Source organism: Chelonia mydas, chromosome 4, assembly GCF_015237465.2.
Source record: "Chelonia mydas isolate rCheMyd1 chromosome 4, rCheMyd1.pri.v2, whole genome shotgun sequence".
Lineage (NCBI taxonomy): Eukaryota > Metazoa > Chordata > Testudines > Cheloniidae > Chelonia > Chelonia mydas.
The window spans coordinates 129,149,749-129,167,208 of NC_057852.1; the positions used below are offsets into that span (position 1 = coordinate 129,149,749).

Here is a 17,460-nt window from a genome sequence, read left to right on the forward strand (position 1 = left end):
AACTGAGATATATTTTATGGAAGATGGGTCTTGGAAGGTATCATTGGACAGGTTATAATTTACTGAATGTGATTATCCAATTTGTATACATGTATCTTTTCTGTATCTTACGTTAGGAATATTGAGTATGTAACAATTACAACTGTGTGTGTATTTGTGAGACACCCACCAGACAACAGGCCATCTGCCTTTTTGGGCCATTAGGAAGAAACAATAAGACTTTGAAGATACTAATCTCTCTCCTTCCTGAGAGGCATCCTGGGACATAGCTGTGACACTATTAGGTCAGGTGGTTCTGTCACCTGGTACTAAACCCCATCTTGGACTTCTAGTGATTTTCCACTAAAAGGAGGGAAAGGTCAAGACTGGGAAACAAAAGATTCCCATCTTACATAAATTCTCTTTAAGGCTGGGGAGTAAGGCAAACAGGAGTCTCCCTTCACTGCCATCCCACCCAAGAAGAAAGACTGCTAAAAGTACCCAAAGAGACAAAGAAACTAAGCTGAGGGAAAGACAAGGGCTGAATGCAGACTGAGACCGAGGAGTCTAGTCTGTAAAGAGAAATAACTGGAACTCTCAGCTACAGAGACTCTGCATTCTGCCTAGGTCAACATTTGGGGTGAGAAATTGCATTTTGTAACCTTTTTCTTTAGTAAATCAAGCTTAGTTTGTGAGTTTTGTTTAATTTGCTTAGTAATCTGCTTTGTTCTGTTTGCTGTCCCTTATAATCACTTAAAATTTTCCTTTTATAGTTAATAAACTTGTTTTTAGTTTATTCCAAAACCCAGTTTGTGCAATTCATATGGGGGGGGGGAGGGGAGAGGAGAGCTGTGCACATCTCTTTCCACATTGAGGGAGAGGGCGAATTTTTATGAACTTGTGCTGTGCAGATCTTTCTATACAGTGCAAGACAATATTATTTTGCATTTACTCCCGAAAGGAGGTGTGCATGTGAGTTCTGGGCAATTTCCTATTTGAATCTTTCCATAGAGAGCTGCTCGCACACTCTGCTTGATTCTACGGCAGGTGCGTCCCTGCCTGTGTGTGTGTGCTGCCAGAGGCCGGAGACCCTGATTCAGCAAAACAAGGAGAGGCAGCCCAGGCTAGTGGAGCAGGCAGGCTCAGTGAAACCCCAGTACATCTGGTGGCATCCCGGATGGGGAGTCCGACCCATCACAGGTTGCGGAGGGCGGGGGGGAAAAGAAAGGGAAAAAAAAACTTTTATCATTTTTTTTTTTATTTTACTTCATGTGTGTCCAGAGTTGAATTGGGAGAGCTAGATGTGCCTTCCACATAGTGAGTGTAGAACAAGTGACCAGCACAAAAGACCCGGCATATCATACGGAGGTTTTTGTTATGGTCTGTATCACTGTGAGAGGCCAGCTGTTATACTGCTGGCAGTAATAATCTCCAGCATCATCAACTTCAACACTGCTGATGGTGAATGTGAAAGCAGTGCCAGATCCACTGCCACTGAACCGGGCTGGAACCCCCGTCTCACGGGAAGAGGCTTCATAAATAAGGAGTTTAGGAGCTTTCCCAGATTTCTGTTGGTACCAGGCTATGTCATTAGTAATACCCGAACTGGCTTTGCAACTGATACTAACACTTTCTCCTACACTGACTGATAGGGACTCTGGTGACTGAGTCATCACAATATCACCGCTGGAGTCTAAAAAGAAAAAGAAAATCTGTGTCTGTCACAATATTTTTAAAAGTACGTTTCACTTGATTAAATTTACTCGGTATTAAACATACTAGGAATTCTGTGTCACTCCAGATAAACCCCAAACCATTTTCAAATGTCATATTTTTATTCTTTCTTACCCTGAATCCATAAAAATACCATCATGAAGAAAAGCAGGTTGTGGGAAATCATCTTGACTCTTCTGGGTGACTAGAAGCTGAGAGCCCAGCAGTGAAATCTAAAATGCAATCTGGTAGATTTATAATCCCTGCTCAGAGCAGTGAGGAAATGGCACTCGGGTGTGAAAATGCAAAGAGGATGAGCTATGTAAATTGTCTCTAGAGATGTTAATTATCTTAGATCATCCCCTCTCACGGGCTGTTAGATAAATAGTAGGAGATAAGATTCCTACTGGACTTTTCCATTTTATCTCTTGAGTGTCCAGTTTGAATTGACATTAGTGGTGGGTCTGATTTAGGATAAGTGCTGTGACTCTAGTATATCAACTGTAGTATATTGTAGTATAGCTGGGAATATTGTTGGTCCATTTGTTGAGAGAGAGAGTGTGTGTGTGTGTGTGTGTAGGTAGGTGTAGCTGTATTGAGTGGTTCCAGATATCACATCAATACCGTGAATGCAGCGATACAGGGGGTAGACATTAGTTCTCTGCTTCTGAAGCAGTCAACCCTTGTTTCAAGTGAAAGATGCACATGTAACACAAGGGGGGAAATATCTAGTCAATAAATGATCAAAGATTTTGCTGGTAATTGGGTGAATTATTTTTTGTTAGTTACACAGTTAAAAACAAGTCACACTGAGGCTGTAATTGACCAGTAGGTGGGACAGGTATCCCCAATGGGCTCATTATTGACCAGCAGCTTTCACCAGGAGAAGAGATTAAAAAAAACTTTGGAGTAGGTTCATTCAGCTTGGACAGGGACACAAAGAATTTGCTTTTTCTCTCTCTGAATGTTGACTCCCTCACAGTATCAGTGCCATGGGCATTGCTGCACAAGGGGGACCAAAGTACAACAATAATAGTGTTCTTAGGAAAAAGGAAATCAGACTGTCCCAACCCCAAGTGCTTCAGGAACAGTTTCTTGTCTCACCAGAGACCTTTAGTGTGGCATTAGCTCAGCAAAGTCCAAAGCTGACTGCAAAGAATTACATAGGGGTCTCACAAACCTGGATGACTGGGCAACAAAATGGCAGATGACATTCAGTGCTGATAAATGCAAAGTAATGCATAATGGAAAACATAATCCCAATTGTATATACAAAATGATGGGGTCTAAATTAGCTGTTACCACTCATGAAAGAGATCTTGGAGTCATTGTGATTTTTTGTGATACTTCACTGTGAAGCAGCAGGCAAAAAAGCTAACTCGATGATAGGAACCATTAGGAAAGGGATAGATAATAAGACAGAAAATATCATAATGCCACTATATAAATCCATGGTAAGCCCACACCTTGAATACCATGTCCAGGTCCCATGTCAAAAAAGATATATTAAAACGGGAAAAAGTACAGAGAAGGGCAACACAAATGATTAGGGTTATGGAACAGTTTCCATATGAGGAGAGATTAAATAGATTTGGATGGTTCATCTTAGAAAAGAGATGACTAAGGGGGGATAAAATAGAGATCTATAAAATCATGACTGGTGTGAAGAAAATGAATATGGAAGTGTTATTTACCCCTTCACATAACACAAGAACCAGTGGTCAACCAAAGACATTAATAGGCAGCAGGTTTAAAACAAACATAAGGAAGTACTTCTCCACACAACACACAGTCTGTAGAACGTATTGCCAGGGGACGTTGTGAAGGTCAAAAGTATAACTGGGTTCAAAAAAGAATAAGATAAGTTCATGGAGGATATGTGCATCAATGGCTATTAGTCAAGCTGGTCAGGGATGCAACCCCATTCTCTGGGTGTCCCTAAAGCTCTGTCTGACTGCCATGAGGTTGGGACTGGACAACAGGGGATGGATCACTTTATAAATTGCCCTGTTCTGTTCATTCTCTCTGAAGCATCTGGCACTGGCCACTGTCAGAAGACAGGATACTGGGCTAGATGGACCATTGGTCTAACCTAGTGAGGCCATTCTTATGTTTTTAGCTGGATTATATTAAACAAACATCATCCTGTTGTTTGACTGAAATGTCCATTCCTGAAGTGCTCTGTCTTTCTATTGCCATCTCGTGCTCAGTGACAGAATGGTCCACACAACGTAATCAATCAAAGTAGTATGCCAAGCCGGTGTGAGCACATTTCCCTGGGGAGTGCAGTACTGTATGGTCTGCTGCATCTCTTCCCTGTGATGCGTGTCTCCCCTTTTATGTCTCCAGCTGTACATTTCAATAGGCAGTTGATACCGTGGAGCCAGTTTTCCACCAGAGAGCTGTCTTAGTCCAAACCCCACATGTTGATGCTCGGTTTGGGATTTATGCTCATGGAAGGGGAATTTATGCTCCTGTGTGTTGATCTGAGCACTAAGATGTGCAAGTTGGGCGTCCCACTGAGACCCCATTGTTTGAAAATGAGGTCTCCTAATTTGGGCACTGACGTGTCTGGAACAATTTAGCCCTTGGCCTTGCACATTGTTTGTGTGTAAAGCCCAAACCAGAGATGCATCCAGATGGGCCAAGCATTCTTGTGTTACATCAGCTACAACAGAGCTGTCTGGTGGGGTTGATGGGAGCCTTACAGGACTGGCTGTGATGGAATACACCCGTATATTCACACGCCACATACTATTGTAATAACCTTTGTACAAAGTATGCCTTGTGAAGTATCATTTGAAAACTCATAATTTGCTGGTCAGTATTGTCCTGGTAAAATATGTGGCAAGATTGTATGTGAAATTATAAGATTCCCCTGTATGATGTTATTAACACGTTTCAAATCCCACAGTCCTGCCCTCCCCCTCAGTTGTCTCATACCTTACACTTAGAGTGTAAGTTGTTCAGGGCAAGCACCATATATTTGTTCTGTGTTTATACAGCAATTAGCACAATGAGTCTCTTATCCATGTCTATGTCTTTAGGGGCTACCATAATGCAAATAGTAATGCATGGGTTATACGTGAAAGATCTGAGCCTGTGTGGATGGTCACAAAAGAAGATACAGAGATTGATGATGTGTACAAAAGTTTGAAGATATAAAGCAACAGGTTGGTTTGGCCGAATGTGTGTTGGCATCTGTAAAGAGGGACAAACTGATACAATCAGATGGCATGAAAGGTACTGTCTAAGATTTCTCAGCATGGCCCCTACAAATACCTTGGAATGGGGGAACTGTCAGATTTACAACATAAGGAAATCAAAGAAGTGAGGAAAGAATATTACAGATGAATACGAACTACTTTACAGACAAAACTCAACTTGAAGAATGTGATCTGAGTTAAGCACCTGGCAATGCATACAATAATGAATATCAATCAAGACATGGACAGGATGCACATCCAACGATGTGATGGAGGAAAAGGCCTGTTATCTGTGGAGGAAGCAAGTGACAATGACCTCAAAATATATGAGGAGTCAGAGTGAAATTCATCTGCAATAACAAGCAATGACCAAGTGTGCACCCCAGCCCAAGAAAGCATAAAAGAAAGGAGAAAGCAAATCACCAAAGAAAGACTTGAAAGATTTGTACAGAAATCAGTTCACAGACAGTGGTGGAGAGAGAGCAAACCCATTAGTGACTTAACATTAACAAACTCAAGGCTTGTGGAAGGACCTCAAAAGAGAGACAACCTCATTATGAGTGCGCAAGAACAGTCCTTCTGGCCTAAAGAAGAAAATTGACTGACAGAACTGCTCCCTGAACTGCAGAATGTGCTCTGGGGAGGAAAAGACAGCAGATCATGTCTTGAGCACCTGCGGGAACCTGGCTGGGAGAAGCTGTATGAACAAGCATACTGAGGTTACCAAGTGTCTGAATTGGAGCTTCTGGGGCAAGTATGGATTTAAACCAACCATGTGGTACTACGACCACCAAATTGAAGGTGCTCTAGAGAATGAAAAGGCTAAGATTTTATGGGATCTGGCAATTGACATAGACTGAATGGTGCAGGCAAACAGGCTGGATAGAGCTGTTGTAGAAAAGGAGACAAATAAGACCTTGCTAATTGATGTTGCCCTACCAACAGATGGAAACATAAAAAAGAAACAAGAAAAGAAGGCAGCGAAATATAGAGAGCTCTGCTGTGAAGTAGAACAATTATGGAAAACTAGAACAAAGATGATCCCAGTGATTACTGGAACACTTGGAGCAATCCCTGGGTGTATGAATGAGCAGTTTAAGAATAAATTAGGAGTGCTAGACATCACAATCAGTGGCCTCCAGGAGACAGCCCTCTTAGGCACTGTGAGAATTTTAAGGAAAGTGCGTTTGAGCACCTAAAATGAAGGAATTCTGTGGCGGGTTTAACAAAACTCCTGACAAGCCAAACCTACAGAGTCTGTTTATGATCAGGGTGATGTTGGCAGATCAGGTGCCAATTTATGCCAAGGCCGGTAGGTGTCAAGTGAACACTGACAAGTGCATAGCTGGAACCAGTCTGGCTCACCTGTGTGTTAGGATTGTTAAAATAAGTATTTGAATTATTAGAATGTGTTTAGTGTTTAGACTTATGCTGCATGCATTAATCTCACTTATGATAGCTGTATCCCATGTTATAAGGGAATATTTAAGTGTTTGCTCTGTCACTGTAAATCACCAGACAGGATAGAAGCATTAACTAGCGTGAAATAGTAATTCCCAACTGCCGAACAAAGGAGGCCCATCAACACCAGATGAACATCAGAAAACAGAAGACTTTGTTGATTTGTTCCCTCTGCCCGGAGGAAGAGGAGGCATGGAAATGAATTCCTCCCAACCACTGAATTAGCCACAAGAAGCAGAATGGGGGAAAGCATAAAAAACTCTAACAAGGATGAACAGTAGCTTTTATGGTTTCAGAGTAACAGCCGTGTTAGTCTGTATTCTCAAAAAGAAAAGGAGTACTTGTGGCACCTTAGAGACTAACCAATTTATTTGAGCATGAGCTTTCGTGAGCTACAGCTCACTTCATCGGATGCATCTTTTATGTATCTTTTATGCTGCTTGGACTCTGAGTGGCAAGGATTACTATGCAAAAGCAAAGGGTCCTGAGTGCATGACCTGGGCTACCCTGAAAGGACATATGGAGCTTGCTTATTATAGAAGTTTCTATTACTTTTTGAAACTTAAGATTGGAACTCATTTGTGTGTATATATGTTTACCTGCTTTAACCTTGCAGGTAACTCTCTTATTTCCTTTTCCTAGTTAATAAATCTTTAGCTAGTTTATTATAGGATTGACTACAAGTGTTGTCTTTGGTGTGAGATCTAAGGTGCAATTGACCTGGGGTAAGTGACTGGCCCTTTGGGACTGGGAGTAACCTGAATATTGTTGTGATTTTTGGTGTAAGGCACCATCTATCACAAAGGTAGACTCACCTGGGTTGCAAGATAGACAGGCGTACCCAAGGGGACTGTCTGTGACTCCATTTTTAAACTGCTATAGTGCCTGGGGAATTTACACTTGATACGTGCTTGGTGAACTCTAAGTATAGAACTCACAGCCAATTTGGGGTTTGTGCCCCGCTTCTTAACGGTCCGCTCTGAGGTTGGTATTCATGCTCTTGACCCACTGCCAGACAGTTTGACAGTCCAGATTTACTAGTGAGTCATGGGGATAAATTTTAGACAGTAGTTTCCCCCTTTTTATGCTCAAAGATCTTGTATGTTTTGCAGGCTATTTGTTTAAAAATATCCCCAGGATGTAATACCGAGGTATAATAATTAATCATTACAACCGCAACAATAATATCAGACAGGGTGATGACTTCTCCGTAACTGTGCAGCTTCACTATGCTCTGAAGAAATTCATTCCAATAAAAATAGGTATATTATACTTTTCATGATCCCTTCAGATTAAATCTGACTATAATGCAGCCTAAGTGTTAAGCAAAGTGGATACATACATCCCGTTTGTCTTAAATATTTCATATATGAAATCTTAAATGTTCATAAGGATATGAAAACTGATGGAAACTGCATTTCTTTTGGGAGACTACAGAATAAAAGTAGACATGGATTGCATTTTTAAATTGATTTTGTTTTCTGTTCATATGAGATTTAACTTCAAAACAATCTAAGGCCAGAAGTGTCTTCCATGTATTGAGTATAGAACTGATGGCCAGGACAATACACACTTCACAGCATAGGGAAGTTTTTGTTTTGGTCTGTATCACTGTGAGAGGCCGCTCATCATACCGCTGACAATAATAATCTCCTGCATCAACAGCTTCAACCTTGCTGATTGTAAAGGTGAAATCAGTTCCAGAGCCACTGCCGCTGAATCGGCCTGGGAACCCTGTGTGACGGTCAGAAGCTTCATAGATAAGAAGCTTAGGAGCTTCTCCGGGTTTCTGGTGGTACCAGGCTATGTTATCATAAATGCTCAAAGTGGCTTTGCAGATGATAGCAACGCTTTCTCCTACACTGACTGATAGGGATGCTGGTGACTGTGTCATTGCTATCTCTCCACTGCAATCTAGAAGTAGAAAGAAAATGCACATAATAGACAATATTCTGAAATGTACTTTAAATGTACTAGAAGTTAAAACATAGCAGTAATTGCACATTACAGTGCACAACCCAATACGCCATTCTCAGTGTTAATATTTTCATTATCCTATCTCGAATCCCGAAAAACAACATCAAGAAAAATCGTGCATATGGAATCATTTTGGCCATGCTGAGTTACGATTTGCTCAGAGCCCTGCAGTGAAATCTCAAATGCAGTCTGACAGATTTATAATCCCTACTCAGAGCAGTAAGGAAATGACACTCAAGGGTGAATATGCAAAATGACTGAGCGATGGAAATTGTTTTTGAGATGTAGAGTGTAGTTTGAAAACGCTGGTATGTGTGGATCATCAGAAGCCAGGGTTTGCCTCGAGAGCAGAATTTAATCAAGCACAGCCCAGGAAAAATGAAAATGGACCCTTTTCAATTGACACTTATAACCTGTTACCTTTTCAGCTTTCTCACATTGCTTCTTTGTACAACATCAACCGCCCTTCTTTGTTTTTTCTGTGACACATCCTTGAGTAGGAATGAAAATAAAAATATGACAGAGCATATTGACATTCATCACTGACCTAAGCCAAGCTTTTTACATCCCCATGGTAGCCAAAAACTTTATACTATCCTAGAAATTAGAGATGGAAAAGACCTTTGCTGAGTTACCTCCCACTCAAGTTTTAAATATCTCTGCTGATAGCTGTCTTAGGGTAAGTGCTTTTATATAGTAGTATCTGAAAAAGACATTGAGCAGATCCTGTTGCTATAAATAAAAGTATCTCCATTCACCTTAATGGAGCTACCTTTATCTTGAGCTATACCAGCTGAGGATCTGGCCCACTCAGATAAGAATTATGCTCCTAGTTTAGTTAAAAAAAAAATGATTGGATTTCCACGCTGTGGAATGAATCGTGCACAGCTGTGGAAGATGAATTTTTGGCTGCATCCATTTTCTTTGTGCCAGCTTGCTCAGTGCAAAGGTTGGCTGTAATTTGTTTTGTGAGGTTTGCAAGAAAAGTCAGATAAAAGAAATCGTCAACGTATGGGGTATTGTACAGCTAGAAACCTTGTAAATGGGGATTCTGACTGAGTCTCTTTGTGTCTGATTGGTAAGAGAGCTGTTCTGGTGCTGGGAGGACAAGGATGCTCCAAAGAGTGTCACTGTTCATAATGCACAGGGCCAATCCACTGGTTTAGGTCAGTTCCACTGAAGTCAATGGAGTTCTGTTTTACAGCAGTGGCGGACGTGGCCCACAGGCCATAAAGGTCCACATGTGGAACCAATTAATGACACAGCTGAATGCAGACGGGCTCCAATAGTGCAGTGTCTCAGGCAGGCCATGAGGCAGCTGCTCTTGCGTGGTTTCATCACTGAGCAGCACTCACAACTGCCCTGGCCTTGTTTGACACTGGGCCTGACGCCGCAGCTCTTGCAGGGCTTCATGGTGGACTAGCTCTCGTATCCTCTCTTGCAGGCCCTGAAGCAGCAACTCTTGCACAGCCTCATGCTGGAGAGCCATCTGCAGCTGCAGACGCATGATCCGACGAAGCTGTCTTTGCAGGACCTCCACCAGGAAAATCCAATATAGCTGCAAATGTGGGGCCAAAGGCAGCAGCTCTTCAATGGCTTCACCGTGGAGAGCCTCTCGCATCCTGTCTTGCAGGGCCTGATGCAGCAACGCCCGCATGGCCTCATCCTGCAGACACCCTTCCAGCTCCCAGTGCAGTGCCTGACGCAACACCTCTTGGGTGTCCTCGTCCTGGAGCACTCCTTGCAGCCACTCGCGCGTGGCCAGATACAGGACGTGACGCAGCAATTCTTGCCCGGCCTCCCCTTGGAGCAGCTGTTGCATGGGATCATGCTGGGCACCAGCATCAGCTTCCATTCCCGCCCTTAAAACAGGCGCCATAATGACCGCCGGCTCCTGGGCAGCCTCGTATCCCATGTCAGCTCCAGTCACAACTGCTCCAACTGCCTTTTCAGTTCCCTGGTGCGTCTACAGTCATAGCCCTGGCTGCTTGCTCCTGATGCGGTGTTGTTCTCCTGGGTAACACCTGGGTTGTGTCAGCCCTAGCTCGGATCAAGGACCTGCTGGAACTGGGGAAGGTTGAAGGAGACATTAGTTTTATTTGGCACCAGCAAACTGCTGCCAGGCTGCAGGTTTTGAGCCTCAGATTCCGTCTGGAGCCCCAGTGCTGGGGAGGCTGGTTCCTGAGCAGCTTCACGCTCCCTGTCACTTCGCCCAACTGTCAGCTTCTCTCGCCAACTGCCACAGGCCTCCGGAGCCTTCTGCCTAGGCCCTGGGACTCCCCTCTCTGCGTCCCCTGCAGGAGTCTCCGCTCCTTTCACCCAGCATGAAATAAAGTCACAGCCAGGTGGGCCAGACGGATATTAGCTCCATCCAGAGAAATGTCCACTAATGTCAATGGAGTCACTTAGGACTCACACTGATTGTGAGAGCAGAACATGGCCCACAGCACCTACAAACAATTGCCTTCCCAAATAATATGGTACTTACAAGAAATGATTAGAGATGGGACAAAACTGGAACTCCACTGGGTGTCTCTAGAGCCTGGAAAGTGGTGGGTCAGATTCAGTGAGGTGGATCCAAAATGTCTTGGTGGTTTTGGTTCCTGACTTGAACCAAGCCTCCAAGGGACCACATTTTGGTTCCATTTTGATTGGGCTCCACCATAGGTGTGAACTGATGTGTGAATGGCTGAGGGTTATCAGAAATTAGTAGTACAGAAGGATTACCCGGCCTTTCCCTCCTTTCTTGGCTAGGAGGCTGCATGTTGTTCATTGGGAAAATAAATCACTTTCCTAATCCTTTCTTCTCATCCTCTGCCGTTGCCTCTAGCTCACGGGATGGTCACCAATTACAATTTTCCCTCATTTAAAAGTAAACAACTGGCAGCTTTACCCTATCTATAGTAAGCTATGACTAGAATGTGCTTGATAGGCAGGCACTGCTCTGAGAGTGTGTGTGTTTGTGGGGCGGGAGAGGACAAACTGACTTCAGAATCACCACATCCCCACTGTAGTGTGCAGGGAAACCAGGCTTCAATCACCTTTAAAGTGATACAGCCTGTTTCCTTGGGCACAACCATCCTGCTCCCACCTCCTTCCCATACCTCCCTGCTCCCTTTGGGACAATTACGTTAGTGTCACAGAGAGAGCAGTCCCTTGGGTATGCATGGACTGCAGGTGAGCCTGGCCCTGGTGCAGCGTGCTCCATGAGGCAGAATGAAGCTCTGGGGAAAGTCTACTAGGCCTTGAGGCCTGTTGGCCGCAGAGAGGTGGAGATGGTTGAGCTTTCAGATTAACCAGAGCCACGTTTCCTGAGAGAGGAGTCCAGGCAAGTTTATATTCAGATCACTGGATTATTCCTTCCAGCGCAAAAGTAACTAGCTCTGCACACATGCACAGGGCACTCATGAACAGAATTTTCCGCTGGCTTCTGTTTTGGAAAAAACAACCTCTTTTCCATTGCTAGTGTATATTCACGGGTCTCAGATTTTCCCAATATCACCTAGTTAAAGTATTGCCTGATTAGTTGCAAATTTAAGGAACAAAGTAGAGAGTTAAGCATCAGTTAATTTGTTTTCCCAGGTGAAATATTTTATTTTCTCAAGAGGGGATAAAACCCTAGATCCTTCCATGGAAATGACTTTCAGGCAAGGGAGACTGTTCAGGAAGAGCTGAGATGGCTTGAGAGAAAACAATGCAAAATGTTATATGGTTTACTGTGCATGCATGTCTGAGAAGGGAAGTGCCGTAGAGCTGAGAAGTGCCCCCCGTGTAACTGCTATAGAACAGATGGCCCGGGCAGAACATACTGTGTGTGTCAGGGAGTGGTTTTTGTATTGGTCTGCATCACTGTGAGTGGGGTACGATCACTTTGCTGGCAGTAATAATCTCCAGCATCATCATTTTCGACACTGCTGATTGTGAAAGTGAAGTCTGTCCCATAGCCACTGCTGCTGAACCGGGCTGGGACCCCCCGTGTGGCGATTAGAAACTTCATAGATAAGGAGCTTAGGAGCAGCTCCGGATTTCTGCTGGTACCAGTTCATGTCATCATCAATGGCTGTATCAGACTGGCATTTGATAGTAACAGTTTCTCCAGCGAGGACCGAGAGAGACTCTGGAGACTGAGTCAACACAACCTGCCCACTGGAGTCTAGATGTGGAAAGAAAATGCGCAAGGATCACACATGGTTTGGAAATCCACTTTGCAAAAGTTTAAAGAGACTAGAAATTAAACATACCAATGATTCAGCGCAACAGCAGCTGAACCACTAAATGGTTGCCACATTTCACACGTTCATTACCCCTCCTACCTTGAATCCACAGCAAGAGCATTAAAACAAGTAGCATCTGCGATCTCATGCTGCCTGTTACCTGGCTTGCTAGAAACTCCCCAGTGAAATGTGCAGTGCAGGCTGCTGGATTTATACCGACCGCTCAGGGCAGCAAGGCGATGGCACTGGGTGTGACTAGGCAAAGTGACTGCGTGATTTAAGCTGCCTCTGAGTTTCAGGACAGAGTCCGGAAATATTAACGCTTCCAGGAGCTTACATTGCTGGGCGAGTCTATGGCAAAGAGACGCTTAGCAATGACATTGAAGAACCATCCGAGCTTTTCATGGAACTGATCCTGTGAGGTGCTGAGTCACCTCAACTCCCGTTGCCGCAGTTGCTCAGCACCTCACCGGGCCAGCCTGCTCATCTCCAGCCATATGGAATCCTTCTACAACAAGCCAACCCTCATGTAGAGTAAGAAACATCCTCCGTTAGTGGTACAATTTTTAGCATATTAAAATTCATGTCTAAGGTAAGTGAATGTATTTACCCTCCCAATACAGACTCACATGCATAAAAATCATAGAAATCAGAGGGACAAAAGACCTGAGTCATCTAGCCCAGTTCAGCATGTGCTTAATTGCTTTACTGAATAGGGGCTGGATTACTCAGCTGCTTAAAGTTAAGCAGATGCTTAAGTGTTTTGCTGAACTGGGCCCCTAATTCAGTTTTCAGGCATGCACTTTCTCTTCTTTCCAGATGTGGTCACCCATCTGTGTTACTAAAATAAAAACACACCAAGGCGCTGTAAGACAGAACCTACTTGTGAGTTTCCCAGAGTTTTAAACGTTGTCAATCTATCCAGAGTGCAAACATGGGCCACGCTTGCTGTCTTGTAGCGGACAGCCAAACAGCGTGGATGCTTAACAAACATAATGATAGTACAGTTTTTCTCCCCATTGTGATTTCACTATAGAAATCTTGGCTGGTTCTCTCTTCTGGTGATCGGATGATCTTCAGAGAATGTGTGAAGAACCCCAGAACATCCAGGGCCTGCTTGCCCAAATGAAGGAACGGGTTGTGTGTATTGACCTTGGATTTTCCTTGCAATTAATACAGGATCCTGAAAATTACAGAGAGATAAATATGAGCCAATAGAAATGACCCCTCTGCTCTTCTAGTCATGGGAATGGGATTAAGAAACCAGTAAGAGATGAGATTTTCTCTCAGTCTGTAGGTCCTTTTGTGATCAACTTTAGCGAAATAGTTTCTACCTATGCTCCTAGCCCTCAAACTTCCTGTTAGCAGGGGGATCTGGGGATTGAATTTTTAAAGGACTCATTTAGGCCCTAATCCTGCAAAACATTGATGTGTCTAACTTGAAGTGAGGAGTCTCATTGATTGAAATTATGTGTACGTTTAAGTGTTTTACTGGATCAGGGCCTGACCTGGACCTATTACTCTATACTTGGCTGTCTGCAGATCCATACACATTGTCCCTCAGTAACCCCTTCTCTCAGGTACTGAAGGAAGGGCCTAGGAAATTTAGGGCATACAACCTAGGAATGCCTTACCATTCATTTTCCCCCATGCCCCAGTTTTATACCCCCCACTTCTCTAACGCTGTAATGAATTGTCATGACCAAGGTTCCCTGCCCACCTCATTCACCCCTTGATCTTGGTGAGTGTTGGCATGGGAGGTCAGGCTCTGATAGAGCATTATATTGAAAGATTTTGGTTTGTGTGGAAGCTGCAAGGTAGCCTGCATGTTGTCTTTGACCAGCCTGGAAAATGAAGAGAGAAAATGAATTCTGTGTAGGGAAGGATGGGGACATGCTATCCCTCCAAGTGAAAAGGAATAGAAACCTGCTGCCTGGCGCAGCTGGGTGCAAAGTAAATCACGATTCAGAAGTCAGCTCTGTGATAAAAGCTAGGGGTGCCTTATCAGTGCATGGCACCGGGGAAGAGTTCCATCAGAGATGGTGCAAATCCTGATCCTTCCTACAAATTAACGTAATTCTGTCTACACCTGCTGCATATTACTGCACTTCAGGCAGCTGCGTTTTGGTGATGGGTGAAGAGAAGCAGACTCCTACAGACAAAGCTCTGGGCACCCCAGCGCAAACTAGGCCTAAATTCTATGGCATGGATCCTACATACCACAACGTAATGCTGCTGCAAATGGGGGATTCTGCTGCAGCTTCTTTTAAAAAAAAATCACACCATTAGAGTTTTGTAGTTTGATCAGTTCAATATAATACAGCTTTGGTTTTTAGACAATTATATATCTTAGTAGAACAAACAACCGTATAGGAAAATAACCATCGTCACTTACTGGTGGATGTGTAAATACAATGTTGTTTTTTGTAATAGACAATCTGGAGTTCTTTGTAAAACTGACTTATGTAATACACTATTAATTTCAAAAATGCAGAAATCAGTTACTGGCTTGGCTTCTTGGCATGGCTGCTCAGGGGATAAACCATAAAAGACCATGTGTTTGACACGACAGACTTGTAGACACAGGCATTGTCACTAGGGAAAATACTGATTTCTAGTCCAATTGCACCACTTAGTGGTTAGTCTGAGTGAATCTGGCAGCAATGCCATTTACTTCCTATGCGTCTGGCTTTTTCAGCTATGTATGGTGTGTGCCAGCTCAGTTTCCAATGGCGGATTGTTTCCTCAATCAAGATTGTAACAAAAGTAACCTAATTTTGATTAATTTTTGCAGTCTGTGGGGGAGTTATACCAAGAGAGAACAAAATCCTGGTTTGGTTCAGATAAACAACCTTGCTTCCAATTCCTCTGAGAATGAGCTGATGAATTATATCTATGAGTGTCTCATTACTGTAGGGAGAAATCGAAAGCCTTTAGCAAATCTTTTTTTGAAACAATTGCCTTAGAGGTCAAATAATAAGATGGCTGCACTACCTAGCTACAAACGTTGGAGAGAGGAGCCACATCAAATGCATCTTTAAAATAACGTTGCTTCTACATTAGTTGCTCTGATGCTAATTATTAAAAAACGAAGCTAAGTTTTATAACAGCTCAGGAGGATTGTGGAACGTACTCATTATTATATATAAATCTGAGGCTGGCCTGAATGATGGTCAACAGGATTCCTGTTTGCTTCACAGCTATGTGATCAAGAGGAAGCAGATATATTTGAGTCCCATCAAGCACAGGAACTGAAGGGCCATATGTGCATTTGTAATTCTATGGGAATAATTTAGTAGGTAGGTGACTCTGGCTTTGCATTGACATATTCAGTTATGTCCACAAGAAAATACAGAAGCATTTTACTTCATCCCATGTATGAACAATGAGCACTGGTTTGTCATAATTCGCTAGTTCCTATCATTTGTTCGCGTTTATCGGGGAAAAAAAATCCAAGCTCTGATGAGCTACCACAAAACAGCAACACAATTTATTTCTAAGCTCTATCAGTCTGTTATTATAAGTGTAATATTTGCCCCCAAACACACCCCAAAATGTAGTACTGTTTGTGTTTTTGCCTAGACATTAAAGCTTATGTGTGGCCAATTTTCAAAAAGAGCTGCCTAAAGTTAGACTCCTAACCCCATATTGACGTACCTAAATCAATGGCTTGATTTTTCAAAAATGGTGGGCAGGCAGCAGTTCCTCTTCAACTCCATGGCTACTGCCAGTTGACTGGGACTTTGATAAAGCAGGCCACTTACCTACGTGCCTGAAACTGGATTTAGGAACTTAACCGTAGTCACCTTTTAAAAAAAAAACTCTTGGCCTTGACTATGCACTTCTGTGCATAAGGAAAAGTTGCTCTATTTTCAAAAAGAGCAGGAGGACTTGTGGCACCTTAGAGACTAACAAATTTATTTGAGCATAAGCTTTCGTGAGCTACAGCCACTTCATCGGATGCATACTGTGGAAAATACAGGGGGGAGATTTATATACACAGAGAACAGGAAACAATGGGTGTTACCATACACACTGTAACGAGAGTGATCAGGTAAGGTGAGCTATTACCAGCGGGGCGGGGGGGGGGGAGGGGAACTTGTGTAGTGATAATCAAGGTGGGCCATTTCTAGCAGTTGACAAGAACGGCTGGGGAACAGTGTGTGTGTGGGGGGGAATAAACATGGGGAAATAGTTTTACTGTGTGTAATGACCCATGCACTCCCACTGTGTGTAATGACCCATCCACTCAAATTATATATGAATATTTATTCATATATAATTTGATTTATTTATTAATTCATTTATTTAGTCTCCATTAATTTATTCAAGCCTAAATTAATTGTATCCAGTTAATTGTACCCAGACTGGGAGTGGATGGGTCATTACACAAAGTAAAACTATTTCCCCATGTTTATTCCCCCCCCTCCCCCGCCCAACTGTTCCTCAGACGTTCTTGTCAACTGCTGGAAATGGCCCACCTTGATTATTACTACAAAAGGTCCCCTCCCTCCCCACCCCGCTCTCCTGCTGGTAATAGCTCACTTTACCTGATCACTCTTGTTACAGTGTGTATGGTAACACCCATTGTTTCATGTTCTCTGAGTATATAAATCTCCCCACTGTATTTTCCATTGCATGCATCCAATGAAGTGAGCTGTAGCTCACGAAAGCTCATGCTCAAATAAATTTGTTAGTCTCTAAGGTGCCACAAGTCCTCCTTTTCTTTTTGCGGATACAGACTAACACGGCTGCTACTCTGAAATCTATTTTCAAAGTACCTCATCCTGCAGTTGTGTTAGGCAAACTCCCATTGATGTGATTTTGTGTTTTGTTTGTTGCCCTGTATGCACAGAATAGTCATGTACAATTCATGGTTTCAGCAGGAAACCAGGCAGGGTTTGAGCCTG

At 43.2% G+C, this 17,460-nt stretch overlaps 1 pseudogene; it reads right to left on the reverse strand.

Moving 5' to 3' along the window:
• Nucleotides 1-12,153: 12,153 nt before the first annotated feature.
• Nucleotides 12,154-13,127, reverse strand: LOC114020266 (annotated as a pseudogene).
• Nucleotides 13,128-17,460: the final 4,333 nt, after the last annotated feature.